The sequence below is a fragment of the Lipotes vexillifer genome, unplaced genomic scaffold (assembly GCF_000442215.2).
Source record: "Lipotes vexillifer unplaced genomic scaffold, Lipotes_vexillifer_v1.1 scaffold782, whole genome shotgun sequence".
In the NCBI taxonomy this organism is placed as follows: domain Eukaryota; kingdom Metazoa; phylum Chordata; class Mammalia; order Artiodactyla; family Lipotidae; genus Lipotes; species Lipotes vexillifer.
Genome location: NW_006791339.1, coordinates 178,384 through 205,130, shown reverse-complemented (window position 1 = coordinate 205,130; position 26,747 = coordinate 178,384). Strand labels below are relative to the sequence as shown.

The 26,747-nt window shown below is 40.8% G+C and overlaps 1 protein-coding gene across 1 annotated transcript in view; it reads left to right on the top strand.

Moving 5' to 3' along the window:
- Nucleotides 1-10,930: 10,930 nt before the first annotated feature.
- Nucleotides 10,931-26,747, top strand: part of ACSL3 (acyl-CoA synthetase long chain family member 3) — an 83,282-nt gene continuing 67,465 nt past the window's right edge. The window contains exon 1 of the mRNA XM_007464333.1: nucleotides 10,931-11,173. The gene's annotated coding sequence lies outside the window, so the exon portion shown is untranslated. The remainder of the gene's footprint in view (nucleotides 11,174-26,747) is intronic.

Genomic DNA, 26,747 nt, shown 5'->3' with positions numbered 1-26,747 from the left:
TTAGGCTTAGATCATCCTAACTCAGCTTCCTTCTTAGGATACAGATATAAAATGCCAGGGATAGACTCCTATTGTGTCTTCCTGGATCATGTGACTGCCCTTGACCCAGTACCCAGTGACTGGGTGGGGGGATAGGATGTTCTGATTGGCAGGTTGGGTCCTGTACTTCTGTGGCCAGAGTGGATAAGGTTTGGTGACCAGTAGTTCTGCCAGGAACACACAGAATGGAGAGGGGCCCTTTCCCAAAGTCACAGTTTGGTTTTCCCCAGTTCTAATTAAAGCGGTTTGTACCCAGGCGTGATAAATCAGGTACTCACTTGACCTTTAGTTAATGCTTTGACACTTCCACAATTTATACTAGTTTGAGAAATATGCTCTTAAGAAAGGTATGACCGTATAATGGATACTAGAGTGGTATAGTTTCTAGGTAGAAACTACCTAGAAAGTATATAAAACAGATAACATGTAAAACATATAAAAGGTTTTTTGTTTGTGTATGAATCCTAGAAGTGTTCACAAGATCATTAGAAATCCGGCATACATAAAAATAAACTAGCAAGATGCAAGTAAACAATATCCCCCAGTATTTTATTTTTAATTGGCTGTTAGGCTGTTATGGCATGGCCTTACTTCATTAAAAAGTTCTAGACTAAAAACTGTGCTTACCAAGATCAATACAAATGATAAATGTTTTCAAGAGCTGAAGGAGCAACAGAGAAAAACCAAAATGACTTCTCTGTTTTGACTTTGACCATAATTCTAAATTCTGTCCACCTGTTGCTTCCACCTTTAAGAGAGTGAAAAGAGGAAAAGAAAGGATGGAAAACTGGAGGGGAGAGAAGGAAGAGAGTGGAGAGGAGGGTATTCCAGATTAATTTTTACCTTCTCAAAAGTGGGATAGTGAAATGAAAAAACACAGGTCCTGGTGCAGATGTTATTGTGTTTTGCACACCAGCTTGCTCTCCCCTCGTCTGAAGCATGTTTACTCAAAGCCCTTCCTCACTCTAAGCCTACATGCTGCCTAACATTGCTGACCACACTCTCAGCTCTGGGGATGGGCCATGACTAACTTGAGCCAGAATGTTTTATCTCCCAACACGTAAGGGCTGTTTTAGAGGTAGCGATGGCAATTAATCCAATCATGGCCAATGCGATGCAAGATGATGTTCCCAGGATTTCTGAAAAATATAGTCATTCTTTCTGGGCTTGATTTGCTGATTTGAGGAAGAGTTGCTTAGGGCTGGGGTAGCCGTGGAGGATGAAGTCAACCCATGAAGGAAGACAGTTCCGGAGAGGCAGGAAAACTGAGGAGCCTGCCGACACATGAGTCTGGAGGAAGCTGCACCAGAAGCCAACTCTACCTGTAGAATTTCAATGATATGACTGAATAAATGCTGTTCTTCGTGTAAATTAGTTTGAGTTGGGTTTCCGTTCCATTGAAAATGAAAATGATCCTAATTGGTTTTCTTGGAAGTGCATGAATATAATTCTTCTTTATGTCTCTTCCCCCACTGGGTCCAGCATGATGCTTTTGCATACAGTAGGTGCTCACTGAATGAATGCAGTGGAAGCCTCTCTGGGTTGGAAGTTAAGACCTGATCGTCTAATCCTAGTGTATGTAATAAAAAAAAAGTGTGACTAAGCATACATCACCCACCTGTTTGTATCCCATGTTCCATTTGAGATGTGAAGGGATTGGACCAGTTCCCATACAGTTGGCCCTCAGTATCCGTGGGTTTCACTTCTGTGGATTCAACCAATCTCGGACACTGAGGGCTGACTGTATTCATTATACTACGTCATTTTATATAAGGCACTTGAGTATCCTTGGATTTTGGTGTCCACAGGGGCTGCTGGAACCAATCCCCGCAGATATTGAGGGATGACTGTATTCTAGGCTGATATTATGCCACTTCTTTCTAACGTGGCATTACTGATAGTTTACATCCTGGGTCTGTCTTGATTTTGTTTGGTCAGTACTTTTGCTGTGCTGGTTAAATATTTTAAATCTCTCTCCACTCAAACGTATTAAGTCAACAAACATTTATTGAGTGTCTGCTACCTGTCAGGCACTGTATTGGGCACTGGGTTACAGTGGAGAGTGAAATGACATGGTCTGTTGTTTTCATGCATCTTATGGTCCAGTGCTGTGCCAATGAAACAGGGAGGAAGGAGGCAGGGCACAACCTTTAAAAGAATGACGTAGCCATAGGACATGACAAAAACTGGTTAGAACCAACTAGGTCCAAGATGGCAGAAGATTTGACTTCCACTAGACCTCGAGCCTCATCATATGCTCATTGTAACATATTAGCATCTAAATGACACACCCACCAGCACAGTGACAGTTCTGAGGCTAACCATAAAAGGACAAAAAGTGGGAGGTAGCCCAATTCCTGGAAATCCCCACCCCTTCCCCTGGAAGAGTTGGAGTAACCCTCCCACTTATTAGCCTATGAAATTACCCAGCCCGTAAAAATTAACCATGCCATATTTCGGGGCCTCTCACCTCTGAGATGGCCTACACTCTGTGGAGTGTGTTTCTCTCTAAATCTACTTCTTACCTATCACTTTGTCTCTCACTGAATTCTTTCTGCCATGAGACATTAAGAACCTGAGCTTCCTTAAGTCCTGAGACCAGGTGTGTGATGTCAGTTAAAAGACCATAGGTTCGGGCTTCCCTGGTGGCGCAGTGCTTGAGAGTCCGCCTGCCGATGCAGGAGACGCGGGTTCGTGCCCCGTTTCGGGAAGATCCCACATGCCGCGGAGCGGCTGGGCCCGTGAGCCATGGCCACTGAGCCTGCGCGTCCGGAGCCTGTGCTCCGCAAATGGGAGAGGCCACAACAGTGAGAGGCCCGCATAACGCAAGAAAAAAAAAAAAAAAAAAAAAAAAGACCATAGGTTCAAGTCCTAGTCTGAGTTATGTGGTTTCACCAACTGCAGTAGCTGCCAACCATAGGTGGCTATCCAGCACTTGAAAGGTGGTTAGTCCAAATTGAGATGTACTGTAAGTACAAAATAAACACCAGATTAGAAAGAGTAACCCCAAAGAATATCTGATTATTTTTTATATTGATTACAAGTTGAAATGATAATATTTGAGATAGATTAAGTTACATAAAGTATACTACTAAAATTAATTTGGCTTGTTTTCTTTGTACTTTTTAATGTAGTTACCAGAAGATTTTAAATTACATATGTGTTTCCAATTACATCCTCAGTGGATGGTGCTAGTCTAGAGCAGGAGACTCGTGATTCTCAAATTTTATGGTTTTCTATGAATCCTCGGAAAATCTTGTTAAAATGCAGATGTGGTTCAAGTAGGTCTGGGGTGGGGCCTGAGATTCTGCATTTTTTACAAGCAACTAGGTGACACTGATGCTGCCTTCCATGAAGCACACTTTGAGTAGACTAGATTTGAAGACTTACAAAATGGTAAATTAAATGTGGATCGAAATATATGATTGAGGAAAAAATATATAGGAATGAACTGGCTGCAGAAAGAATGACTATTAAGGTAAACTAAATATCACAGAAGCAAGAACTGAAATAAATGTAGTGTGAGGACAGTTTCTCAGTCAAACTTTTAAAAAATAGTTTGATGTCTTGTGAGAGATTTAAATGTGCTGCAAATACCATCACTGGTATATGTACGCCTCTACACTTAAACAGGAGTGTACCGTACTCAGCAAATGTGTATTGAGCTCACTTGGTGCAGGTATTATATCCATCAGCACATTGGGTAGACCTTATGGAATAAAAAGATGAAGATGTGGTTCTTCTTCTCAAACAGCTCATCATGGGGTTTGAGAAAGAGATAAACACAACTGACCTAATACAGCACAAGAAGCACTAAGCTCACGGTAGTGCAATGTGGTGTTTTTGTTTCCTTTAACCTTTCTACCAGTAACACGTTCTGATTTTCCTGTGGGACATCTACACCCACCTCCCAACACTTTCCCTCATGCTTCTGAGATGTGGATTGCTGACCTCCATCCTTGGATCCCAGGCTGGTGCAGGTGAGTCAGGTTTGGACAGACAGAGTATACCATTGTGGGCATAAATTGAGCAAAAGGAGAGACATAATGCCTCAAGAGGAAATGAAATTTCTGGGAGGAAAGTTGGAATTTCCAGTGGGAGAGGAGTTTGCCATAACCTCCAGCCATCTCGATGCCCTGGGGGTGGGGAAGCCAGGATGAAGCAAACACTGTCACCAAGGAAGTAGATCTGAGGAATGGAGAAAGTCAAAACTACTCTTTCTGATCCTTTTGAGCTCTGTATCAAGCTGTCCCTGAAGGCCAATGTACACCCTTTAATTTGTAAAAGCCATTAAACTCCAATTGCTTAAGCAAGTTTAATTTGCATTTTCTATTGCTTGTATCCCAAGGAGACCTAACTGATAAAACAATAGCATGAACAACGCAGAGAGAATGGGACAAGTAATTTTGCTTGGGATCTTCCCAGAGCACTTGACATTGAGTTAAGTGCCTTAAATGACAAAGCAAGATATAATGGACATTTGGGTGATAGGACTGTGTTCCTTGTTATAATATTTATGGATTCTGCAAACTGGGCAGGATTTCTAAAAATGCCAGGTCAAGTCCGTGTGATACAAGGATATATTTCTAGTTTCTGGGAGAGGCTCTCTAGAGTCACAAAATTATTTTCCTGCCAAAAATATCAGCCAGTTCCTCACTAGGGCTTAAATGTCACCTCTCAGAATTGTCTCCCCTGACCTCCCTATCCAAAATTGTCTTTGTTCCTCTTTTCTCCTAGTTATCCTGTTTAAATGTCCGAAGAGCACCTCCAACTCTGGAACTATCTTTTTACTTATTTATTATAATGATCTTAGGGCATAAGCTTCTTGAAGGTCAGGACCATTTCTGTCTCAATAAGTGCTATATTTGTGACATCTTGCACAGTACCTGTCCTCTGGTGGCACTTAAATATCTGTTGAATTAATGTTCAGTTAAGTAGAGCATTGAATCCAGGTTTGGTTTCCAAATACTTTATAATGATGGAGAGAAATTATAGCAGGTCCAGAAAAAAGAAGCAAAAAGGATGCGGGGAGTGAGAAGTAAGTTCAGTAAGGAATGCTAAAAGGAATTAAGACCGTTCCCAAGAAGAGAAGTCTTAGGGGTTATTTACTTATTTCACAATTATAGGAAGGCTGTTTATCAGAAAAATATAGAACAGTTTGTAGTGCCAAAAACTCTCCATTGCCTTTTACATCCTTCTTTCTTTCTTTTTTTTTTAAAGCTTATGACTTTCTTAAGGGTTTTTTTTAAAAAACATTATTTTATTTACTTATTTTTGGCTGTGTTGGGTCTTCGTTGCTGTGCGAGGGCTTCCTCTAGATGCGGTGAGTGGGGTCTACTCTTCACTGTGGTGCGCGGACTTCTCATTGTGGAGGCTTCCCTTGTTGCAAAGCACGGTCTCTAGGTGCGTGGGCTCCAGTAGTTGTGGCACGCGGGCTCTAGAGCTCAGGCTCAGTAGTTGTGGCACATGGGCTTAGTTGCTCCGTGGCATGTGAGATCTTCCCAGACCAGGGCTTTAACCAATGTCCTCTGCATTGGCAGGCAGATTCTTAACCACTGCACCACCAGGGAAGCCCCTATCTTTTTTTTTTTTAACTCTTTTCCAAATGACCTATCTTCTATCCCTTTAGTCATTTTTATTATTCTTCTCCTTTCTTCGTCATCTGGAGGACAAAATAGAATACCTAAACTTTAACAAGGGCCTGACAAGTGTAAAACATATTGAAAGAATCTATTCCAAGTCCTTACCTGTCAGAATTCCATTAAAATAGCCTAAAATTAATTGGCTTTTTAAAGTAACCACACATACTTTTTCATTCCCGGTTCATTTTGATTAATGATAACTTCCAATTAAGGCAGTGAACATTAATTAGCTACGCATACTTATGTGTCTAAAAGTCTCTTCAAATCCATTGTTGGGCTTGTTTGCTGTTTTATGTATTAGTCTCTGACTACTTAGCTTTTTATATTATTTTTATTAAACTTCTGTAATTTATCAATTCATATAACTCTCCTGTCCATTTTATATCTGTAAAAAAACTCTGAATTCAGGCAGTTATATTAAACACTCCAGAATAGTTGGTTTTTATTATTTTTCAAAGATGTACTGGGGGCTTCCCTGGTGGCGCAGTGGTTGAGAGTCCGCCTGCCGATGCAGGGGACACGGGTTCGTGCCCCGGTCCGGGAAGATCCCACGTGCCGCGGAGCGGTTGGGCCCGTGAGCTATGGCCGCTGGGCCTGCGCTTCCGGAGCCTGCGCTCCGCAACGGGAGAGGCCACAACAGTGAGAGGCAAAAAAAAAAAAAAAAAAAAAAAAAAAAAAAGATGTACTGGAACAGAGACTCAGTATATTTGATTAAAAAGAGATAACCTAGAGTATCAGTTAGAATTAATTTTGGCTGCATGTACCTAAGAATGCAAAATAATAGCGGCTAGACCGTGCAGAGGTGTTTATTCCACGTAAAAGGAGTATGGAACAAGGTAGTCCAAGGCTAGAACAACAACTCCATGAAATCATCAGGGACCCAAGATGCTTCTCTCTTTCTGCTCTGCTATTCTCAGTGTGTGGCTTCTTCATATGTGACCATATTCACGGTCCATATTTGAGAACCATATTCAAGGTCCACATTCAAGGTCATAAAATAGCTGCTAGATTAATGACATGGTGAGTTAGTAGACAAGATAGGTATAAATATTGTTACCCTTGTTGCTTATCCAATACCCTTCTAATAACAGTCTGTTTTGGCGGTACTTTAACTGATGTAGAAATTATTTTGAAACCTATATTAATTACCAAAAATGTCCTACGTACTACTCACAGCATGTAAAATACCAAGCTCTCTGACAGTGAGAATCACTGACATAAAAAAAAAAAAAAAAAAAAAAAAAAAAAGATAGTCTAGCCTGGAAAAGAAAAGGTAAAAGTGGAATTTAAAGTATTTCATTAATATGAAGGGTTACTAAAAGGAGGCGGGTCTGTTCTTAATCACTAAAGTGGAACAAAATTAAACTACCTTAAATCGAAGAAAGAACACATTGCTAGAGTGTTTATGGAATCCAGTGTCACTGAAAGACATTGAGTTTGAGAATCTCAATCCCTAGAGATCTTTAGTGGATGAGAGGGTGTCCCACTGTAATGTCTCACCCCATGATCAACATGTGCATCCCTCCTGAAGTTGATACCTGTGTTGCAAAGAACTTCCTAGAAGGACCGCAGGATTTGGATATACAAGATCTCTTTGAATTCTCCTGATTCTTTCCTTGAAATTCAGTAATTGGAAAATTTCTTAAAATACATTCCAGTTTCTTTTTTTTTTTAAACAAAAGGATAATGGCAAACACTGTTGAGTGTCCACCTGTAGCAGATTCTGTTGATGCCCTGAATATATCATGTCAGCGTTCACACGTCCAGGATTTGCTGATGGCACCTGTGAATCTCCATCTCAGGGCTTTCTCCCTACCAGAGTGTAAGGCAGTACTTTGTCCCTATTGGGGCTGATACATAACCCAGGCACAGTTCTGCCAATCCTGCCTACTAAGTCTTGCTAGCACTACAACCTGAGGCCCCACAGAGTATCGGCTTTACCTTCATGGAATCTTGCGTAACACTGATCTACAACCAAGAAACTCATTTTCCTGCAGAGTAGCAGCAATGGGCATGTGACCATAGGATCCACGGGTATTACCATATACATGCCGCCTGATAGAACTCTTGAAGGTCTCTTAAAGGCCCAGCTAAGGAGTCAGCTTGTAGATGATGCTCTTTTGGGGTGGGGCCCTGTGCTTCAAAATATGGCATAGGCTTTGAACCAAAGGTCAAATGATGCTCTGTCCCCAGTTGCTAGAACATCCTCTCCCAGCCCTAGTGGATGATCTCTGATTGAGCTAAGCTTATCAGGGTATTATCATTTGCTAGTGATTGGTTTAGGGGAAGTGGGCTGAATACACCTTGGGAAGATGCAGTGCCATAATAAACACATACTGACATGTCGAGAAGCCAATTTTCCCTTCTGGCTTTGGATATAGTATTGTGTAAAGATAACGTTTGGAGCAGTTGCAGCCACTCTGTAACCAGGAGGAGACAGAACATGAAGACTGAGAATGGCAGAGTAAAGAGATAGAAGGAGCTGGGTTCTGATGACACCAATGAGCCCTTTGAAGAAACCCTAGAATTGCCTTCCTCTGGACATTTTAAGTGAGATAACAGATGGTTTTATTGTTTAAGCCACTTCTAGTCAGAGGTGAGTAATTTCCAGTGATACCCACGGTGGACACTCTGAATTGGACTTCCCACATTTATTCCTTCCCCTGGCTGCTTCTGTGTTGATGGTGTCCACCTTCCACTAGAAAGGCCAAAAATGCTGGCATTTCCTGGTTTCTCTTGCAACTAGGAAATGACGTGACCCAATTCTGGCCACTAGGACTTGAGGAGCGGTCAGTTGTTAGCTTTCTGAGAAAGGGTTTCCTCCTTGATAAGAGGCGGCATTTAGGCCCTATTCTTTGGCCAGATGCTGTTGTGTCTTCATGTGACACTTGAAACTGTGGCGTCCATCTGTGACTATCATTGTCTAAGGATAAAGCCAGAGTGAAAGTTGTAAAAGCTGAGGTCCTCAGTGACCTAGCAGAGTCCCTGGACCAATCTTGGACTTGTCCTGCCTCTTGAGTTATCTTTAAGTGAGGTAAATAAATGACATAATTTAAGTTGGTTTTTGTTGGATGTTCTGCTCCTTGAGGCCAGCGCCATCTTAACTCAAAAATATAGTATAGTATGCTACCTCAATCACGGTCTTCCCTTCCCAATCCACCAGAAATGAAAGAACAAAAAGTTTCTGTTAAACTTTTAAACATCAGCTGGTCCTGGTTTTACCTTATAATGATTATGGAAAATGCTAGTAGTATATAGTTTGCTATAGAAGCACCAACTATTTCTATGACCCTTCACATGAGACAGATCATTAGGTATTCATGAAAATTACAAAGATATCGCCTCTCAATAGCCCTGTAATTGGGAGAAATAACAAAACTGTAAAAGGAACTGTTGGATGTTTTCATTCAGTTGGCCATTATAGTTTCTGAATTGAGTTTTTCTAAAAAGAAGGAAAATGCAGCCAAATTCCATAATTCGCTCAAAAGCTCTAAGTAAAAATATACTGAAATCCTGAATAAAAGAAAAGCAACTGTGCATATATTATTTTATTTTAAAAACAGAACATCTTAGAGACTGGAAACATTACATTTCTGTTTACCCTAAGCAAACAAGATGGAATTTAGAATTTTGAGTCCAAGGAGTATTTTCCTTTAAAAATATATATCATACACACACACACACACACACACACACACGTAATACAGAACGAGATAATGAAGATGTTAAGACGTTGCTGGAATTCTACTAGTCTGCTTTATGCTTATTGATGGAAAAAAAGATTCCTCCCTTGTAAATTACTTATTTTGCTAGAGGCTTTTCCTGGTTCTGGAACTACCACTTTTAAGGTATACTTCCCTCAGCATGCAGAATGGTGGCAGTCTTTTCAGATAAATTCTGCATTCCATTTATCTTCAGGATGTTAACCTTTGACAGCACTTCGAAAGATTAGCGAGCAAATTAACCTATTTTTCTAGCAGAAGAGCAGGTTGCCTGAATCAGGTATCCTTTCCTTTAGGTAGTTAAACTGGCCTGGGGCCCAAGGTGGGTGAGATTTCTTTGCTCTCAGCCTCATCACTCCACCCAGCTCAAGTTCAGGCGGCTTCACGGATTTTGAGATTCTCTTGGGAAGTGAGCCCCTGCTTTAGCCTGAAGCTGGCTCATGAACGTCACCTTTCACCTACTTAAAGACAAGTTTTGCATGGCACCGAGGTTTACTATTCAAGTAGCTATTTCTAGCTCCTTCATTACTTCAAAACAAAATAAACCCCTCCAAATGTTTTATTTCCTGTGGTATCAAATCTGACTTAATGTTGTAACTTTGTCCACAGACCAACTAAATAATATGTTGGATTAAAGAAAAAAAAAAAGCTCAATCCCACTGCTGCTTGGGTAATGAAAGCCATCTTTCTTACAGTGTATTGTACTTGTTGGTTTAGTCATTTGTGCTTTGGTTCGTTTGCTTGCAGTAAGGCAGTCTACCTGCACTCTATGTTTTTTTCCTTTTTGTAGTGTCTAAAGTGAAAAATAATGGCAGACTTTAAAATACAGAAACACTTTTAGCTTCATAAAAAGAACGTCCAAAGACAATAATTTGGGGTCAACTTTATCATTTGAAAACAAATATCAATCTGGTATAATTAGTGAGTGCACTGAGGGGAGATGGGTTATTTGCTGGGTTCGGTAAGGCCAAAACAAGAGACAATAAAGAAACATGCTTTGAATTTTTGAGACCCTCTCGCTTCAGACATTTCCAAAAATCATTTTATTTTACAAAATCTGACACATTTGTGCAAGAACGAAACAAGTAATCCAATTAAGAATGAAAATAATAACGCGCATTTTTTTTCCTGACCTATATTAAGATTTATGCATTACAGCAATATCTGCGTTTTCTAGTTCTTTTTTCGGGGGACAAGGCGGTGGTCTTTTACCCCAGGAACTGCCCTCCTGCAGACCCGGCCGGCCCCGCCCCATCTCCGCCCATGTCGCGGCCGCACAGACTGGCTCCCCTCCCCTCCCCCGGCCGCAGTGGTCCAGTCCCTCCCCGCCGACCTGTCCCCGCCCCGCGCCGGCTGCGGCTAGGTCCTGTCCGCCCCGGCTCGGGCGAATGACCCTTAGTAACCCCGCCGCGCCCCCGGCCGCCCGCGCCGCGCTCCCGGCCGGAATTCGATAGGCCCAGCCCCGCACGCGCCACCGCCCGCGGGCCAATGGGCGGCTGCCTCTCTGCATATGCAACGAGCGCCGGCCGGGGGCGCGCGTCCTGGGCGGTTCGGCTCAACAGACGCAGGTCTGCAGGCGCTGGGGCGCCACGCTGCGCTTGTTGCGAGTGCTGGGGTTGAGACGCGGCGGCGCGGCAGCTGACCGCCGCCCTCTCGCAGTGCGAACGCGGAGACTGCGTCAGGGTCCCAAGGAGGCGGCCCGGGGCGTGAATGCTCTGGGGGCACAGCCAGGCCTGCATGGGCCGGAGGAACCGGAGCTCCGGCGTCGCGGTGAGTGCAGCGCCCGTGGTGGGACGGCGGGGCCGTGTTGGCGGCGGGGCCTCCGCGTGCGGCCGGGCTGGGCCCGAGGGCGGCCCGGGCCTGGGGTGGGGACGCGGCCGGCCTGGAGGCCCCGGCTAGCTGGGGTTGTGCTTAGGGCCTCTGTTTCTACTAGACCTGATGAGTCAAATTTTCCCTGGGTAGCGGCGCCGAGGGTGTGCGCGCTGGCGGTGCTGGCTCTGGGGCCGGCCCGCGGCGTGTGTGGGAGGCGCGGCCGTGGGGTCCGGGAAGCGGGTGAGGTGGGGCCTGGGCCGAAGGGCCCACGTGAGCTGGGGGAACCGCAGCCCGGGCGGCCGCGCTATCCGGGGGAGGAAGGCTGCGCGGGGTCTCTCCCGGCGCTTTGGGGGCGGGGTGGCCTGGGGGATTGGCAGCTTTCACTAACCCGGCTGTGACGCCGTCGCTGGGAGGAAACTGAGCCCTGCGGTTTCGGAAACCCACACTGGGGGGGCGGGTGGGTTGCTGCGGGGTGTGAGGAGAAATTGGGGGTGTGAGATGGGTCGACTTTGGTATTTGTTCAGGCCACGACCGGTGGTGATGGGGCGGGGATGAATACTGTTGTTTTGGGGTTGGGAGTTGAAGGTTTATTTACCTTAGGTGCGTTTTAATTATACAGCAGTAGTGGAATGTGTAACACCGAGAGAGTGCTCACTACCAGCAGCCCAGTGGGGTAGGGATGATCCGGCCCGTTTCACAGATGAGGAACCTGAGGCCCAGAGACATAGAACTGGTTTGTCCAGACTGGATTTAGAAAATGTGCTCGAAGCTATTGTGTATATGGCCCTTCAAAAATAGGGTAGAACAACGTCTTTGAAATTAGGTGGACGTTAGAGAATAGGCCTCGTGAAAGTGATTATAGCCGAATAAGGTGACAAACAGCTGACACTTATTGAGCCTTTATAACATTGCAGGCGTTGTGCTAAGAGCTTTCTGTATAGTATCTCTGAAACTGTTAACAACCCACTAGGGTGGCGGTTATTCCCATTTTACAGCTGGAGAAACTGCCGTTTGGATATATTAACTTGCCCCCAGATCACAGCAAGTAAGAGGAGAAGCTGGGATTCAGATCCGCCTGTCTGAAAATCCAGAGCTTTCACATCTAAGCACTATAGTATGCTGCCACTCCTTGGTGGCTGGCTGAATAGTTGTCACCGTGGATTTTTGTTTGAGTGGCCAGGGGAGCTGTAGTTTGATAATAACCTTTTTTGTTTCCGCAGATTAGTTCCGAGAGTTGAAGGGTGCTGCTGAGGTGCTCCTGAAAGTGTATTAGTAGGTTATTACAGGGCGGAGAAGGTGTGACACGGGAGTGTGCTGCACAGACTTTATTCTTTTCTTTTGTGTTCTGGCGTCTTCCCATGCACTTCTCACCCTTAGGAATGAGTAAGGCTTCTTTAGTCACTCTGGCATTTTCCCTTTAGACTTTTCCTGGTTTCTCTCTTTTTCTATAGAAAGAGTTTCTTCTGTAGGATGGCAGTGTTGGGTGTAGAGCAGAGATCCACTGGATGTATGGGTCACCTAGTGTCTTTGGGTCTCAGTTACTGGGTGTGTAAGATGTTTGCGCTGGTTGATTTAAAGCTGAAATATTCTGAGTCATGTCCTTGAAGGAAGGAAGGAAGGAAGGAGGGATGGGAAGGAGCAATCCCTGTCTGGTTTGGGAAGTCAGATCTTAAAGCCCCAACATTTTTCTCATTGCTTATGTGCTCCTCTGCTGTCTGGTTCTGCTTAAATTAACCATTCCTCTTTCAATTAATTGCTAACTTAGAGCCTTTAATTCCTATTCTATGTCAGGCACCATGTAAAGTGCTGAGAATGCAGCAGTGAACAGAACTGATGTGAGCTTTGCCTTTACGGAGGAAACAAACATGAAGCAAATCTCATACAGATAATATATAATTACAGATTCTGATATGTGTAATGTGTAGTGAAGGACAAGCAGTGTGTGAACGAATATTATATAGAGGATTGTGATTTAGATGGAAACCTAGTCTAGGGAGGTTTGTTTGTTTTTCCCCTTAGATGGTGGCTGACCAGTAGTGCTTGTTGACTAGACTGGGTACTATATATATATATTTTTAAACTTTTTATTTTGGGATGATTTGAGATTTACAGAAAAGTTGCAAATATGGAATATTCCTGTATACCATAACCCAGCTCACCTGCTCTTATATTAACGTGTCACATAACCTTGGTTCATTTGTCAAAACAAGAAATTAATATTGATATTATCCTCTTAACTATAGACTTTATTTAGATATCACCAGTTTTTCCACTAATGCCCTTTTTTCCGTTCCAGGATTGAGTCCATGATACCAGCTGGCATTTTGCATTCATGTTATTTTAGCCTTCTCTAATATTAAATACTAATTTTAAAATTTACCTTTTATGAGTTTACTTCTAATAATTTGTAAGAGTGGTACGGAACACTAAGAAAATAAATATACGAATATGTAAAATAAACTGTATTATATGTCATTTTCCAGCGATTCCAGTTTTGTTTAAATTAAGATTGCCCAGTATCAGTACGGTAGAAAGAAAATTGATCAGACTTAAAATTCAGGATCTGGAAAGGGAACATTTTCACTGGGCATCTCTTTTTTCTTTCTTTTTTCTTGCGGTACGCGGGCCTCTCACCGTCGTGGCCTCTCCCGTTGCGGAGCACAGGCTCCGGACGCGCAGGCTCAGCGGCCATGGCTCACGGGCCCAGCCGCTCCGCGGCATGTGGGATCTTCCCGGACCGGGGCACGAACCTGCGTCCCCTGCATCGGCAGGCGGACTCTCAACCACTGCGCCACCAGGGAAACCCTCATTGGCATCTCTTTACCTCTCAAATTCCTTTTATTTAATTTTACTTATTTCTCTTTCTTTTTGACAGATTATATTCCATTATAGGTTATTACAAGATATTGGGTATAATTCCCTGTGTTATGCAGTACATCCTTGTTGCTTATCTGTTTTACGTGTAGTAGTTTGTATGTGTTAATCCCGTACTACTAATTTGTCCCTCCCCTCCTCCTTCTCCCCTTTGGTGACCATGTTTGTTTTCTGTGTCTGTGAGTCTGTTTTGTATATATATTCATTTGTATTATTTTTTAGATTCCACATACAAGTGATATCATATAGTATTTGTCTTTTTCTGTCTGACTTGTTTCACTAAGCTTAATATTCTCTAGGTCCATCCATGTTGCTGCAAATGGCAATATTTCATTCTTTTTTATGGCTGAGTAATATTATAAACACACACGCATATACACATCACATCTTCTTAAGCCAGTCGTCTGTTGATGGGCACTTGTGTTGCTTCCGTGTCTTGGCCATTGTAAATAGTGCTGCTAATATACATGTACCCAAATGTTCATTTTGAATTAGACTTTTCATCCTTTCTGGAGTGGAATTGCTGGATCATATGGTGATTCTATTTTTCGTCTTTTAAAGTACCTGAATACTGTTTCCCATAGTGGCTACACCAAATTACATTCCCACCAACAGTGTAGGAGGGTTCCCTTTTCTCCTTCAGCATTTATTATATGTAGACTTTTGATGGTAGCCATTCTGACAGGTGTGAGGTGATACCTCATTGTGGTTTGTTTGCATTTGTATTTCTTTAATAATTAGTGATGTTGAGGATCTTTTCATGTGCCTGTTAGCCATCTGTATGTCTTCTTTGGAGAAATGTCTGTTTGGGACTTCTGCCCACTTTCTGATTGGGTGGTTTGAGTTTTTTTTGATATTGAGTTGTATGAGCTGTTTGTATAGTTTGAATATTAACTCTGTCACTCGCATCATTTGCAGATATTTCTCTCGTAGGTTGTCTTTTCATTTTGTTTATGATTTCTTTTGCTGTGCAAAACTTAAGTTTGATTAGGTCTCATTTGTTTATTTTTGCTTTTATTTCATTTCCCTTGGGAGACTGATTTAAGAAAATATTGCTACGATTTACGTCAAAGAATGTTTTGCCTATGTTCTCTTCTAGGAGTTTTATGGTGTCGTATTTTATATTCAGATCTTTAAACCATTTGCAGTTTGTTTTTGTATATGGTTTGAGGGAATGTTCAGATTTTGTTGTTTTACATGTAGCTGTCTAGCTTTCCCAACACCACTTTTTGAAGAGACTGTATTTTCTTCTGGGGAGATTTTTGAATTGATATGGTGAGATATTACTAGATGATGATCTTGCATTCTGAGGCTGTAATGTCCATAGAGCAAGAGTTTGAGAACTTTTAAGCAACAATATTCTTTTAATTTCAATGTCTGTTTCTACTCAGAATGTCACTCCAGCTCACATTGCAAGATATGAAAATTAGAGAGGGAATTTTTTCAGGAAGTCATTCTCCCTGCCTTTAGGGTACTTAAAGCTTAAATATTCCTGTAATACTTAAACTTTCCCCTTTCAGATGAACAGTTGGGAAGCAAGAAACTTATGTGAGATTTGGACCTGAGATGGGATTTGGATGTTTTCAGGAAAGCTAGGCCAAAATAAGTTGACAGTTTTTTCTAACTTTAGATAAGTAGTATTATAATTATCAGAAGTATCCGGTGTAGTTTACACTTTACAGAGTGATTTAACTTAAAATTCTCACCTCTTAGGAGACAAATGATGACATGATTTGGGAAATATAAGCCATTAAATGTGCGACTATTTCAGTTGAACATGTATTAAGCCAATACAAATAGTTCATTGCAGTACATTTACTGAGTGCCGTCTGCATGCAAAGTACTGTGCTAGGTGTACAATGTGGAATAAATAAAAAGATGAACTTGTAAAGTCGTTGCTTTCAAGGAGATTTCAATTTAATGAATACTAATACTCAGATTAAAGTTTTTTTCCTTTTTAAAGTACTATCATTTTAGCTTATTTGATCCTCTTAAGAGCCTTATATCATTAGCAGAAATATTGAGAAAATGGGGATTTAGAGGCAAAATTGCCAGACCTGATGATTAATAGTAGTATATGGGTTGGGAGAAGGAGATGTAAGGAGATGTTGAGTGATTACTCGTTTACCATTTTGACGCTGTCAGTGTAGAGATTGCCAGTGGAGAGACTAGAAAGAGAACAGGAAGAGGCCAGGGATGGAGCTGGGTATAGGAGGCTGAGCTTGCAAAGGAAACTGGAGTAGTGGCCAGGGAGGTGAGAGGACCGCCAGAAGCAGGTGTCCCTGCTGCCAAGGGGGAAGCTGTCAATACTGTGGAACGCCCCTGTGAGGAAAATAGTACCATCTGTTGTATTTAGCAACTCGGAGGTCATGGGTGACCTTGGCAGGAGATCCTGATGTGGTGGTAGGGGTAGGATGGGGAGCAGAAGTAAGTAGAAGGTGGGGAAAATGGAGACAGCAAGAATCGGAAACTGCTTCCGCGAGTTTTGATTTTTAGCATATTTAAATGCTGATAGGAGGGTGTCTGTTGAGAGGGGGAGGTCGAATATAGGTGAGAAAAGTGTTACTTGTTTGTGCAAAGTTCGTGAGAAGATGGGAGGGCATGGGATCCAAAGCACGTGAGCCCTGTGCCTTAGCTGGGAGGAGGGACACCTCTTCTGTAGTAACAGAAGATGGGCCTGTAACCACCTGACAGGAGTCAGTACCATATTATGGAGCCCTGAGCAATTTCCAGAAAATTGCCAAGATCTGTTGAATTCCTAAAAATCAGCTCAATTTTTGCTGACTCATGACATAGTCTTTTTAGAAAACCTCACCACAAAGCATTGTGTGAAATTGATTTAACATGTGACTTAATCTTGATTTTTATCCACCTTAATATGGTATATACTTTCATCTGACTTTTGATTATAGTTTATTTCTTTTCTGAAGAAGGGGACAATATAAACATTAAATCTTGTGATTTCTTCCCTACGTGCTATTTTTAGTTTCATAATAGTTTTCGCACTGCTTCTGTTTTCCTGACATTTTAAATGCTTAAATTCTTTTTATTTAAAATCTTAACTGCTGTTTTTACTGAAATATGTTTGCTTCTCATGTTTCCCATTTGGAGGAGTAAAGAATTATTGGATGATTCAGTGGGCTTAATGGACCTGCTAATTTTTATTTTGAACTGAAGATACCTAAGTAACCAATGTTTTGGATAAATTGCCTCCACCTATAGTTCCCTATTTGTTTGTGAAGGTATTACGAGGATATATAGGGGCAATGATTTATTCTCTCATGTATTTCTTTAGTATGTATCTTGCAAGACACTGGGAATTTGAAAATGATTAAGAGATCGTCCCTGGGCTTCTCTGGCGGCGCAGTGGTTAAGAATCCGCCTGCCAGCGCAGGGGACGCAGGTTCGAGCCCTGGTCCGGGAAGATCCCACATGCCGCGGAGCAACTAAGCCCATGCGCCACAATTACTGAGCCTGTGCTGTAGAGCCCACGAGCCACAACAACTGAGCCCACGCACCTAGAACCCGTGCTCCACAACAAAGAGAGCCACCGCAATGAGAAGTCCACTCACCGCAACGAAGAGTAGCCCCGCTTGCTGCAACTAGAGAAAGCCCGCGCAGCAATGAAGAATAAATTAAAAAATTTATTTATAAATAAATAACTTTAAAAAAGAAAAAAAAAGATCATCCCTGCTCTCGAAGAACTCAGGATTCATGAAAGGAAAGTATGAACGTTATATGGTGTAAGGGCAGAAGGTATAAGAATAGATGCATTACTGTATGGTGAAGCTCAGGGCAGGAGCTATACCATAGCTCCTGTCTGGTATAGCTCAGACAGAACAGGGCAGGAAAAAGGGGAGACTTTACGGTGGAGGTGGTAGCCCAGTTTTCTACGACAAACTGGACTTTTTGCTAAGTGAACAAGGAGACGGAATAGAATGTTTCACCTTGAACCTGTACCAGGTGTGTGTGTACACAGATATGTACACATTGGAGGTGGTATAACAATACTAAAGAATGTTGTTAGAAAAATAAAAACCTTATCTTGCTATAAAACGCTTCCCATTTGTTTGCCATGTCATGGTCATCTTTTCTATCCCTTATTTAATTTGGAAAGTAATCACACTTAGATAATATTTTTCTGATACAAAGCCTGGTTTTTCTTTTTCTATACGAATGGTCTTTGGAATAAAGATGATAGCCAATACCTTTACAGTATTTCCTCTGGCCACGTGCTGTTCTGATTTTCTTCTCAATTTTATGAGATAGGTTTTTTTTTTTTTTTATCATTCTTATTTCACACATGAGGAAATTGAGGCACAGGGAGCTTAAGTGACTTGCCCAAGTGTGTGCTGTACCTCATCCCAGGTAGTTAGGTTCCAGAGTCCAAGGCCCAGGCGCTGCACCTCCTCTGGGGTGACAGCTTGGTTTGAAGTTCATATATACCTCTGAAGGCATGATTATACCTGGAAGGGAGCTGTGATGACAGTTTATCTATTTTTATTACACATAACTTACCTCCCCCCTCCCCCAAAATAAAAGCCCTGTTTTTACAGAGGAGAATGTGAGGAGTAACAAACTAAATTGAGAGAATTTAACTAAAATTTTCTTCTTGTACTTGAACATAAATACATCAGGATACATTCTCCTTTAACATTCTTACATAGGAATCATTAACATTGCCCTTTTAGCATTTTTTGGATAAGGAATATAAAGCAATTTTGGGTTCTGTAATCTGCTAATTCCATTTTGTTCCTTTCTTAAGAAAAAAAAAAGAAAGGAGACCTGCTTTCTGTATGTCTGAGAAATATTTCGTAATATTTAATCCAGTTAAAGAAACCCACTACCTTCCCCCAAATCCTCCAGTTAACCACTGATCTGAATTTGGTGTTCGTTATTCATATCCATTGCTCGGCAATTTTACTACATATGGATGTATTCCTAAACAGTGTACAGTATTGTTTTATGTATTTTTAAACTTAATATAGATGGCATTGTATGTTTTCTTATGCAGCATCCTTTTTTTCAGTCAATATCACTTAATCTCTGTGTTTTCATCAGTTGAGTTTCATGACTGTGGGTACACCTCAGTTTAGCTAATTTACTTTAAAATTCTTTTACTTTCATTTTTATTTCTTTTTTTCTTAGTAGATAATTTTGCAGATATATATCTAATATTGTTTCATTTTAAATTCCATAAATGACTGTAGGGATAATTCACATGTGTCCTTCCTTTTGGGAAATTTTTATAAATCTACTTTTGATTTAGCCAATTCTGTATTTGAGTGCTTGTTTAAGAATTTTCCTCTAAAATGTGCCTTTTTCCATTGTAATTTTGGTGGGTAGGGACATGGACTTGGAGTTAAGTTTTCTTGGAATTGAATTCTGGCTTATTAGTTGTGTGATCTTGGGCAGCTTATTTAACCTCTCTGTGCCTCAATTTCTTCTATAAAAAACAGATAATAAGAAAATCTATATATTGTTGTCAGGATTTATATGAGATAAGTTCCTGGCACATAGTCAGCACTCAGTAAATATTAACTATTTTAAATTTATTTTTAGAATATACAGTATTTTCTGAGTTCATCCACTCACTTTTTGTTATTGCCTTACATTTTGAAGCAGTGTTATCATCCTCACATAGACAAATACACTTCAAGGAAATGTCTAACGTATTGTAACCTCTGGTTAATGGAGATTGGGAAGAGATATTGTAAATAGTAAACTGTAAACTGAGGGACATTAAGTAGATTTTGTTATATTTTAACGTCAGTAGTTTAGGATTTACCTTGTGCTTTAGTTTTCTGGAAGTGTATATAAAGCACCTTGAAAGTAGGTTGACATGGTGTACTTCTCAGTTGGGTAACTTAAGAATCTCCTTATTAGTTTTAAACATCTTTTGAATATGACCTCGATAATGGTTCAGGTAGCATTTCTAAATATACTGTTTTAGGTCATCAACTTTGTGTTCAGTGGCGAAGGAATCATTGCCATATATGTGGGTAAAACTTGCTGTGTAAATTTGATCTGATTCCTTAACCTTTCTCAGCCTTCCATTTCAATTTCTGTAACATAAAGATGTTCTTACTTTGAAGGGCTATCACGAGGATTGAGGGAGATGACAGATAGTAGTTTAGGGTACACGGTTGACCCGTATGTTAGTTGTTAGTTATTTCTCTGCCTCCCTCTGTCTTCTCTTTTTTTCCTGTTTTCTTTCTTCTCTATTCTTCCTTTTTTTCTCTTTCCTCCTTTCTCTGTCCTTTCATTGATATATAAAAATCTGCACATATTTAATGTATACAATTTGAGTTTGGACATGCATACACCTGTGCAGCCATCACCACAGTCAAGGTAATAGACATATTGATCACCTCCAAAAGTTTCCTTGTGCCTCTTTGTTTCTTGTTTTTGTTGCATTTTGATCTTTTCTGTCCTTCAGAAGCAGTTTTTTGGTAAGAAGTAACGAGGTATTCTGAGTCCAGCATGTGACCAAACCCATCATAGAAGTAAAAAGCATACATCACTTAAAGGGGACTAAGGGGACTAATTCCTTAAGGATGAGAGTGTTCAAGCTGTCTGAAGATACATAAAGGATGTGGTTAATGTTTAGTGAGCAGTACAGAGGTCAGAGAGGTCATATTGGCCAGGGTAGCCAAGGGTCAGCTGAGCAAGATTGGATTTGAAAAAACAGTTTAGTTTGAGGTAGAGGAACTCAAATGGGGGTGTCCAGGGCAGTTGGGGAAGAGCAAGGTTGACAAATAAAATTGAGGCATCACCTGTTCTGGGGGACTAGAGAAGCTGTGAGGATAAGTCACATCCCTGTGGAGAAACAAAAACACCAGAGATTTGGAGGACAAAGGCAATTAAAGACCTTGCCTAAGACTCATTTATTTATTGATTCCTTCCGCTCAGGAAGTACAGTTGACCCCTGAACAACATGGGTTTGAACTGTGCGGGTCCACTTAGTTGTGGATTCCCCCCCCCCCCCCCCCCCCTGCCACTCTCACCCAACTTTGGCACATGTGTGCCCACCGACCACCACTAAATGTGTACTACAGCACTACACAGTCCAAAGTTGGTTGAATCCCTGGATGTGGAACTGTGGGTATAGAGGCCTGACTATAAAATTATATCCGGATTTTTGAACCCCGTGTTCAAGGGTCAGCTGTAATTGTTGAATGAATGGAAGGTAGTAGGAATAGGAAGGGACACTGGGCAGCCAGCAAGTGAAGAGAACCATGTGGGCTCTGAGTTGTTACAGGAGGAGCATTTAGGGTCTGGCCGGAGTTGTTTCTAACCCTACTGCTTGACTGTCAGTGTGGCACTGCTCATGCCATTTAGCCTTTGTGGAGCTCAGTTTCCTCATCTGTAAACCTTTCTTGCTCAACACTGTTGTGAGCTGCTTCTCCATCAGTGCTCTTTTTCTTTTACCTCCCTTTCCACCTCTTCCTTTTTCTTGGTTTAGGACTTTTTCTATTTCTGCCACGTTTCTTTCTTAGGCTTCTTTGAAACTTTATCAGCTTTGTGTGTTTCCCCCCCTCTGTATTTATGTGTTTACTACTTGTAATTCACTGGGGTATTTGTATGGGTTTTATTAGGTACTAACTACACTGGCTGCTGCATAGGTGTAACCTTTTGAATATTATTTTCTAAATTGGTATTGTAGGCATAAAACAGTTCATTTTTCTGCATTGCTGTTTCTAGGTTATAAAATACTCACTTTTCACTTTGGCCAGAATTATGAAAAGTTCCTACTTCAACCAGAGAAGTTTCTTATTTTTACTTATTTTACTTCCATCAGGATTGCAGTGATCCTCATTCTGGACCCTGACTTTGGCTTTTTTTTTTACTGTAACATTAAAACAATCAGAAATCTTTTTCTTCTCTTTGGAAACTGACTTGATCTCTGAACTTATTACCTCCTGTTTGGGGGAAGCTTGGGGTAGTTGAGTTCTTTCTAAAATTAAGTAAGGAGTTTATTTTAGTTCCATGGAAAACCAGAATGAACCAGAATGAATTAATCTTAGAACTGTACTTGACATTAATTGCAATTATACCACATGGACCATAATACACGGAATTATTATTTGTTGCATATTCACAATACTTCCATAAGTCATTTTCCTTTCGTACTGAAACTTTCCACAGTTAGTGTGTTAGAGTCTAGGAATTTGTATTCGTCATTGACTCTGAAACTAGGCCTGACTTCTAGCCTGATGACTGTTTAGACTCTCCTGCATAGTATTCTCCTTAGAAATTCAAAATGTTTATTTGTAAATCACTTTCTGAGGCATAAAAAGAATACCTGTTTTCTCCAACATCTTGAGGTGGGAGGGTTGTGAGAGGTAGTAGCTGGTTGGGAGTGAGGTGTGAGGTCAGAGAGGGGAGCTCATGGGACCCCAAGTATAAGGAGTGAGATTGGCATGGTAGAGGGGAGTGATGCAGGGCTTGAGCTTTATGACCACATTGGCACTTGAATTCCCAAATCTGACTCCACCTCATTTTAGTTTTGCAACCACGGCAGATTACCTCCAAGCATCAATTTCTTTAAGATAAGGATGGTCTCTGTCTTGCAGTGTACCTGTGCTCTGGGGTGTGCATGCAAGTCATCTCTGCAGTGCTGGAAGAAAACGTTAGAATTTAAAAAAAAATGTCCATATTTTTTGCATGATTTGTGGTGTTTATAGTATGCTAGAACAATGACACATATGCACAATGTTAAAGGTACACATGTTTGGAATGCTAGCAGTTTTACCAAAAGGGGCTTGTTGTGATCCTTAAAGTTTAGAGACCATGAGCTAGTAGATAAAAGCTAGGCCCATGCTTGGAGGCTTATTAGTCTGGGGGCAGCATTATATATAGATGAATTGGGGGTGGGGTTGAAGAACTTGGGTTATTTGGCTCTGGGAAATGAAAGGTATCGGATTTAGGGAGCATGTCTCTGCAAGTTCACTTGAAAAATGGTAGACATAGTAAATCTGGCATGGGTAATGATTTGAGTTACTTTGTGAAAGTTTTAAACTGTATATTCTTACATTATCTCAGTTTTAGAAGATTACATGGTAGAAATTTGGGTGGGACATAACCCAGAAAAGTGAGTCAGTGTTAGGGAATTGCTGTTGATATGCATGGGTAGTTTACCCACAGATAACTGAGAGCTGGCTGTATGTGTGTGTAACTTAATGTTTGTTTATATTGTATGATGCCAGAGGACAAGCTTGTTAACTATAGGTGATTAATTACAGTTTTGTGTTTCATGCTCTCAATTTCAAATTGCTTTATGAAATAAATGTATTTGCTATCTTTTCTTTTTAGATAAGTCTAAAACATAATGTGTTTCTTTTGGGCTCCTTTAAGGGAGAGTAGCTGTTTAACTTAGAAAGTAAGCATCTCTGAGGACGGGGATACTTGTTATTTACTGATGCACATCCAGTGCCCAGCATATAGAAGATACTCAGATACTCATATTTGTTGTTAGAATCAATCTTTGCATCCCTGTCACCTAGCACAACAATGAACATGAGATACTCAGTAAATGTTTATTAAATTGAGTTGAAAGATTTGAACATAATACCAGAAAAATTTTGGAAGGCCAAAAACCTGACATCGAAATGACCAGTGTACACGTATTAGTGGGAGCTCAGGAATTCTGAAAGAGTAGACTTGCTTTTGATATGCATTTGAATAGCTCACTGGTTGAGTAATAGGTATAGGTAAGATTTAAAAATTATGTGATAAAGAAAGCAAGAAAGTGTGATGGATTGTCTCGGGCCAGGCCAGCTGCTTGTTGTACTTTAATATCATAACCACTTGTAGCCTTTGACACTCCTGACCATGCCCTCATTGACCCTTATGTCTGCCTTTGGCTTCTAGGACATGCTCTTGGTTTCTTTACCCTTCTAGCTGGCTTTTATAATAACTGTCTTTAATCCTTTTATCTTATAACTGAGTATACTATTTTTGAGGGATTCCATGGTTTCAACTCTGGTTAGAGTCAGTGATGATTCTAAAATCTACATCTTCAGTTCTGTCTGGAGCTCCAGTCTTGTATTTCTGACAATATTGTGAATATCTTTTCTGGCCATTTCCACAGACTCAGTATCCTACCCTATACTCATGTACTCATATGTATCTGTTCTTCCTGTATTCCTCATATCTATTGCAAGTCATCCAGTATTCTAGAAGTGTTGACTTTAAGCTTCAAAGATTAATCTTCATATCTCACCACATCCTATTGGTTTTACCTCAGAAAAGTCTCTCCAGTTGGTCCTCCTACTTCTGTATCTACTGCCCTAAATCCTGGACCTCATCATCCTTTGCTTGGGCTATTGTAATAACTACATACCGGGAATCTTTTGTGGTTTGTTGACCCAAGTAGTCATTCTGAAAAAACAAATTTGGTCAAGTGCCTTGCTTATTAAAACCTGTCTCTGCAACATATTCCTCTATTCCATTTTCATTTCTACCTTCCCTCAATTTCCTGTGTTCCAACTATCTCAAGCTACTTGTGATTCCTTATTCTCTGCCCCTTCATGCCTCTGTGTGTCAGGCAGGAGAGGAGGGTGGAAGTGGGGCACAGAGGGATTGAGTTAGCTCTTGTCTGTGGGACCAGGGAGGGCTTCACATGGAGGCTTCAGCCGAATCTTAAAGAATGAGTTTACTTTGGCAGGCCTTTTAGCTTCTTTTAATTCTATCGAATTCTTTTAATTCAATCCCAGTTCCGGGTTCTAGAGAGAATATTAGTGAACCAACACGTCAGTGCTTTCGTTACAGGCCTCACTGGTCATAGGCTCCTGGATCCCTGTCGATGCCTGTGTTTGCCATAGTCAGCTGGGGTAGAGATGGGCGTGGAGTGGTGTAGTTCAAATGAAACCAGTGCTTCTTTTCCCAACAGAGCTGTAGGCCAGGCTGTGTAGGCTACCGTGATAGCACTGGAGATGGTTTTATAATGAGAAAAAAGACAGGAACAAATCGTTTTTGGGACATGGGAGCTGTGGAAGAGAGGTATTGCTAGCCTGATTGTTTGTTTCGGGGATGTGTTCCTCATCTTTCTAGGACTCACATTCAGCCATTGGCTCAATTCTGGTTTTACTTTGATGCTCTTTAATTTATTGAATAATCTATCCTTCACTCATTGATCTGAAACACCACCATCATTAAGTGTAAATGTCCCATGACTGTTTCTAGTTTTTACAGTTCTGTACCAGGACAGTTAGTGTTAGTTTTGGCATCTAATAGGCTGGTATGGGCTAAGTATTCTTGTTCTCAAATTTTCTTAGTTAATCTTAAAATGTTTTCTTCTAGATAAACCTTGGAACTAGTATATCAACTAACCATACAAAATTGACAAAGTCCTAGTAGGATTTTGATTGGGATTGTATTTGGTTTATAGGTTAATTTTGGTGGAGTTATAGTTATCCTTTTCACCCGGACCTAGTCTGTCTTTCCATGTATGCAAGTCTTTTAGTGTCTACCAGTAGTATTTTATACACACACACACACACACACACACACACAATCTTTTCCCTTTTTATTTTCTAACTGGTTATTGCTACTGTGTAGGAAAATGATTGGTTTTTGTTGCCTACCTAGTATCCAGACATCTTAGTGAACTTTCTCTCTGGTTGGATAATTTTCAGATGATTCTTTTGGATTTTCTTGTCAGACATTAATTATCTGCAAACAGTGATTATTGTGTCTCTCCTTTTCCAGTATTCCTACTCCTCATTTCTTTTTTTCATCATTGCATTGTCTAGACTGCAGTGCTGTCCATAAGAAATGCAATTAGAGCCACAAATGTGAACCATATCTGTAGTAGTTTAAATTTCTAGTAGGTATCTTAAGTAAAGAAGAAACAGGTAACTTTAATATATTTTATTTAATCCAGTATATTCAACATATAATCAATATAAAAATGATTAATGAGATGTTTTACATTTTCTTCATACTAAGTCTTTGCAAGTCCATGTGTATTTTACATTTAGAGCACATCTCAATTTGAACAAGCCACACTTCAAGTGTTAAGTAGCTCCATGTGGCTAATGACTACAGGGCTAGAGCCTTTTTAACAGTGTTAAATAATTATAGTCACAGCTGGCCTCCTTGTCTTAATTCCTGACTTTAATGGAAATTTGAGTCTGATGTTTGCTACTGGTTTCTGATATGCTTTTATTAAGTTGAAGTTTTCTTTTGTTGTAAGAAGTTCCTTTTAATAATTGACGGTGATGGGAAAATTGGGCAGCCACATGCAAAAGAATAAAACTGGACCCACTATCTTATACCATAAACAAAAATTAACTCAAAATGGATTAAAGACTTGAGTGTAAGACCTGAAGCCATAAAGCTCCTAGAAGAAAACATAGGTGGTAAACTCCTTGACAGGTCTTGGTGATAATTTTTTGATTCTGCCACCAAAAGCAAAAGCAACAAAAGCAAAAATAAACAGGTGGGACTACATTAAACTAAAAAACTTTTGCACAGCAAGGGAAGCATCAACAAAAAAGACAGCCTACTTAATGGGAGAAAATATTTGCAAATCATCTATCAGATAAGGGGCTAATATCCAGAATATTTAAAGAACTGATACAACTGAACAGCAAAAACAAAACAAAAGACAACACAACCACAAAAACCGATTGAAAAATGGACAGAAGATCCA